The following is a 6,000-nucleotide window of genomic DNA, read 5'->3' as shown; positions in this document are numbered from 1 at the left end:
CCCCCATACAGTGGTGGTCACAATGCCACCAGCCCGGAATATTATTGGAATCATATGGCTGGCTTTACCATTGGAAGGGTCAATGAGCCACATGTTAAGGAACCCTTCATGATGATATCAGCTGCCCCATGGGTTTAGACAGCTTTAAAACTGATGGGGGAATTGACATCATAACAAGGATGGTGGCACCCCGCAGAAGTCCCAAGATTTTGGATGTCTACACCAGAGAAGATTTTGTAAACACCTAAAAAAATGTTATATATAACCTTAGGGGAAGATTGTTGTTTAAATGTTTGGCGTAACCACCGGCTCTTTATAAGTTTATCAGTTGGTGTTCTAATTTTGCCACCACAATAAACCTTGGGCACCTAGTCCTGCCCCTGCTGCCCTTCAAAGGGCTTCCTTAGTGCCCCAGGAGCACAAATGCTAGGTGACATGCAAGAGGATTTAAAGAAGCCATTAATATGCCCCCTCGGGTTGTTGTGCCAGATGGAATTCATCAGATTTGTTTATCTTTATCCTTGACAAGTTCATGTTAAAGTCAGCATGTTAAGCACAAGAAGCGGAGACATCTATTCTGTGGGCTGGGACACTATTTCAGCGAATGCAGCCCATCATTTCCTTAGGAAGTGCAAACATGACTGTCCAGTGAACCGCCCTATGAAAACAAGTTTGTAAATTCTATTCATAGACTTTGTGTTTAATACTTAAAGCTGAACTCTAGCCTTACCTTCAGTTTTGTATAGTAGTTCAGGGGCCTTCCCTAAACTAAAAATACTTGTATTTACTATATGCTGCCAGCTTCTCACAATTGTGCATTGGAAGCTGCAGCAAATCACAACCTGGCTTATTTTCTTGGCTGGAGGACATCCATCCAGCCCTTTTCTCTCCTGACTTACTGTCCCTGGCTCGCCTCCTTTTTTTACGTATGGAAGCTCAGAATTACATGTTGGGGTTACTGCAGTTTCCAGAAAGCCCTGCCGCTGCGACACTTCTCCCAGAAGCTTTAATCTGCCTGCATTGCACACAAGGACCCACCAGCACATTTTGATATTTGCTTAACTCATCTTAAGATTCAGCCAACTGCTTTTATAAGAAGTGAGGTCTCTTGAACAAAATACAGAGGTATGATACTGTGATGTTTTAGAAGCTATGTACAGCACCCTACTGCCCTCTCTCTCATAGAGAGACGGCAGGGCGCTGTACATAGCTTTCTAAAAAGATCACATCACCCAGCCTTGTGCAGACTGCCCTAAGTAACGTCCACGTGTGATTTTCGGCCTCAATGACTGTAAGAAATGAAATCCAACAACTGAAAATAAGTCAGGGACAGTAAGTTTAGGGAGGAAAGGGTTACATGCTACCGGACATCTATCAACCAGGAAAAGGAGCAGGCTGTATGGAAGAGCTGCAGCTTCTAGTGCACGCTGCATGCAGTGAAATCAAAGTAAGGCTACGCACACACGTGCAATAATTGTCATTGGAAACGAATGAGTAATGCCTGATCGTCTGATAATCATTAAAAAAAAAAGCACACAACGACTGGCCAAAGGCCCGATGAACTAGGAATGTCGCTGGAAATGAACAACAGTCCCAGCAGATCTGATTGGACGATAATCATTCGCTATCTATCATGTGTAAGGTCGTTCAGTGACTGTGGATTGTTCTGCGGTACACTTTCTCCTGTACACGTCACTTCCTGCATCAACTGATCGTATCTAGCGTGTGTACATTATTGGTGGATTATATTTGAACGATCGTATTGTTACAACATGTACAGAATTGTGCACAATACAATCAGTCAAAATAATCGTTGATTGGTTGGTAATCGTTCGTTTTCTAATGATAATTATTGCACGTGTGCACCTAGCCATAAACGTTTAAATAGAGGTACAACTGTGCAAAAAAGGTAAAATAAAGTACAGCTATAAATAGTGAGTGCATGGGAAGTTTTGCAGGATCAAATAATAATATAAAAGAAAAAAAGCTAGGCATTTGTCATTCTGCTTAGCAGAAAAAAGGACATGTGATTATCAGCCACAAGCTATTGTACTGTGCCCCAGTGGGCTGAATTTAATTTACTCCATTGTATGCCTATAGAGCTAGACAATACCATAAAGGTATAATCCTCCCTCCCTGGCACTGGACGGGTTACCCAGCATTGTGCTATCTTATTGGTATTCTCCTGCAGTGCCATCTGGAGAAAATGGATATTACACTCCCATGTTACCGCTTCCTCCTATCAGAGGCAGAACAGATCGAATTGTATTAGCAGCCCTTGTGTGCCCATCTCCATTATTTCTCTATTACTCTGACACCAGACTTATGGCTGTAAATTGATAAATCTGAGAATCGGTGCTGTGTTATAAGGGCGATAGGAAGTGGAGCTCTCTTACATAGAAGTCCCTGGGTGGGGTGGGGATGGTAATTCAACAAAAATCAAATATTTCAGTGTAGCCAAATGCAACTTATTAATAGTCCCCCCAAAACCAGAATATTCTAGGACTTCAGCACAGACCCTCATGTGGGGTTATGGAATGTGCTCAGATCTAGGAATTTGCTCAGAAGCTAAACCACCAAATGATCAGTTTTGGACTGAGCCGTGATGGAACTGCAGTCCTAAAATTAATCATGCAAAGGAAAATCCTTCATTTGGCAGTAAGTATTTTTTTAGTCCCAGCAGAGTACTATCATGGCATGCCAAGGGGGGCAGACACAACAGATCCCACTCTTACCAGTATTTATAATCATTTCCAGGGACACTTTCCTTCTAATCCCTCCAGCTTTTGGGGGAACCTTGGAAATAAACTTTCAGATCTTAGAGGAGAAGCCTTTCTATAAATATTATATTCAGTATATTATACTCAGTATATCAGTGTGGTGCACAATGCAAGGAATGTCACACTTATAGATAATCAAAAAAGATCATTAACTGACCTGAGAGCACAAACTGCCTAAGGAACCTCTGAAACCCAAGCTTTGCCATGCATGGTCTTATCTCTAGGAAAGACATAAATCCAATATATTTTATATATATCTATCACACTGGGACATTTTAAGCCTTGCATCTGCACACTGTGGAAAATATCTATTCATAGTATAATTATAATAATAAAATAATATAATAATAAATGGTAATAAATGTATGTCAATATATCAATACTCAGGGACTTTACCAAACACACAGAAAAACTGAAATATTTTTTGCAATCCAATCTAAGAGAATAAAGCCAATACACTCAGCAATCACTGTACTATGAATGGTCCTACACAGATAGGAGAGGATGGCAGGGTACACATTCATACAATGTAACTATTTATATTTAATGATCAGGAAATCCAGCAACAATAAAGCTCTTATAGGAAGCTGGCACTCTGAGAGTGGTCATGCCCATTGATATTAAAGCATGCCAGCAAGTTAGGAATAATGGGCATCATGCAGCATTTCCAGGACTGGCATAGAAGTTACCTGTTTATGGATTCCATGCCCTCTCAGTCTATTTCCCATTGCAGGCTGCACCCCTGGGTGCTGGCAGAGGACTGTGGGGTGCCGGCAGCATCTCTGCGAGGATCCTGCATCTGCCTGGCTATGCTGGAGCTTGGCAGAGGCTAGCAGGACACGCCCCTAAACGTCATCAAGCCCAGCCCACCAGACTACAATTACCGTAATGCACAAAGTAGAAGCTCAGAGGATGAGGACCAGTGATGCTACAGAGAAACTTCATCATAATACAGAAAATCAGCAACAATTCCATTGCCAAGTTAGAAATCAACGCAGAAACAAAAAAAGGAATCAGAAAAATAAATAAAAGTAAATATGTAAGTAAGAAAATATTTAGTATTCTATGGGTTTGCTAAACAGTAAAAAATAAACAATGATGCAAAATGAAAAATATTGTTATAGGAAACATGTAATGCAGTCTTTCCCAGATCTTTTTAACATTGGGATCCCCTTAAAATATGTTTCAGTTCTATACACAATATGCATATAGTACACATAACTAAAGTCAAGTATATTCATCAACATAATAAACTGTGGGATTGAGGGCTGAGTACTTTCATGGAAATTGGTACCCAAAGGCGTCAGTTCTGAACCTGTGTCCAATTGGTGTTGCTTGGCCCTGTAGAAGGTACTATTATGTATACTGTCTACACCCATTATTAAAAAAATTGCCCCAAAATGTAATTCTTCTTTTTTGGTAGGGATCAGGCACTGCCTTGTGAATTACCATTGGCTCCTACCTTGAAGCTGGATGAGTAGCTGGGCTGATTCTGTCCCTAAACTCAGCTTTCATCATCTCTTTCTACTGATTATGTGCTAGACCCAATCTGTACTCCACCCCATTTAAAAAGATAGTTTGGGGTAATTGTTTGTCTTTGTGCAACTTGTAATTAACAGATTAAAATGGTAACATGTATATATATATAAATATGTGTGTGTGTGTGTGTGTGTATATAGTAAGAGAGAGAGAGGAGAACATTGGGCTGGCCCCTGTGCAGAACTGATTTGGGGCCCTCATGGCAACCTGTGTTTGCGGAGGAGGGCCAGGGCTCTCCTGCAGTAACGCGCTTTGCACCTCCCTATGTCCACCCTATATATATTTTTATAACTAAGCAGTGGCCTTTATGAAGATAGAATTTGTATATCCATATACCCGCCACCATGACGCTTCCATACCTTTCCGTATGATACAAGTACTCCACGTATGTCAAAAACTATATTAGTTTGACAAGTTTACTTTCTTTGCTGAGCCTCCACAGTTTTCCTATCATTTCACAAATACTTTAGTCCTTTTTGCATATGTAAGGAATGCCGGATTGCCATTATATGCCAGACCTCGAATCATTTGTATGTCTGACCTTTACTTTTGCAATATAATTCATATTTTAACATGCTTTCTGGTTGTTAGGGAAACACGTTCCAATTTTCTTTCAGCCACTTTTCCATCTATGTGGCATAGAGGGGACTGCATCATTGATTGTGTATTCTTGCTATGCGCTTCTCCCTACGTGTCCTGTATAAGAAGGAGACACGGCTCCCAAAGCAGCCAGAATCTGCTGACCAGCAGCTCCAACACTCTGCCAGATGATTCCTTTATGCAAAATCAGCACAACCGTATCACTAGGTACAAGAAAAGCATTAGTATTACACATTTCTGCTTTTATTAGTTCTGAGAAACCTGGCAGTGCCTAGATATATATTATAGGTATACATATTGTATTCTTTTTTGGTTTTACCCTTTGATGTTTCCCCCCATCAATGGTGGTTTTGCCCCCACATCAGCGGTAATGATCACAACCTGGGACTAGTTATCAAATTATAAAAGCTATCACCTGTGGGACAAATGAAATGGGTTTTCACTAAGTCAACAACCAGTAATGCATTGATATTCCAGTGTGGCTGGTGGGCCTTGGCTAGGGGACGGGAGGGCATTTCCTCTTGGGCAAGTATTAGACAACTCACCATAAGGATATCAGGAAACTGTAGTCAGTATCAGATGCTGGTTATTAGATACATATCTTCTACTTTTTTAAATGACAACATCGGGCAGAGGGAAGTCTTTCAGAATCACCTTCCTTCTTTGTGACCAAACACTAGGAGTTACAGGAGAAGTGTCACAATGTCACAATACTCCAATGTCTTTAAGGGGTACTCACCTTTCACAATGCCCACCAACCAATCTGGTGGCCTCTATCCAACATAAATCTGTCCCAACCACAAAAGGGCTTGCTGATTTTTCTCCCCCTTCCTTCGGACCAACGAGTGCTCCTCTGCAATGGGGATGCTTGTTCCTAAGAAGGAATTGCCCCCTCACTTCCTTTGTGTCGTCAGGTTTGAAAGTAAAGTAAACTTGTCAATGGAAATAACCTAAGGCTAACGTGCAATGGTTCTCATCTGATAATCGGCTCAGAGACGATATCGGACGAGAATCTGGCGTGTGTACAGCGCCTGTCGTTCATCGTCTGAACGACCATCCTGGCGGGTCGAGGGACGACGAA

At 41.3% G+C, this 6,000-nt stretch overlaps 1 protein-coding gene across 1 annotated transcript in view; it reads right to left on the bottom strand.

The window, feature by feature from the left end:
* Positions 1–3,595, bottom strand: part of CHST15 (carbohydrate sulfotransferase 15) — a 41,607-nt gene extending 38,012 nt beyond the window's left edge. Inside the window, exon 1 of the mRNA XM_072424853.1 lies at positions 3,470–3,595. The gene's annotated coding sequence lies outside the window, so the exon portion shown is untranslated. The remainder of the gene's footprint in view (positions 1–3,469) is intronic.
* Positions 3,596–6,000: the final 2,405 nt, after the last annotated feature.

Source organism: Pyxicephalus adspersus, chromosome 10, assembly GCF_032062135.1.
Source record: "Pyxicephalus adspersus chromosome 10, UCB_Pads_2.0, whole genome shotgun sequence".
Taxonomy (NCBI): domain Eukaryota; kingdom Metazoa; phylum Chordata; class Amphibia; order Anura; family Pyxicephalidae; genus Pyxicephalus; species Pyxicephalus adspersus.
Note: the sequence above shows the minus strand (reverse complement) of the source record. Positions and strands in the feature narration are given on the sequence as shown.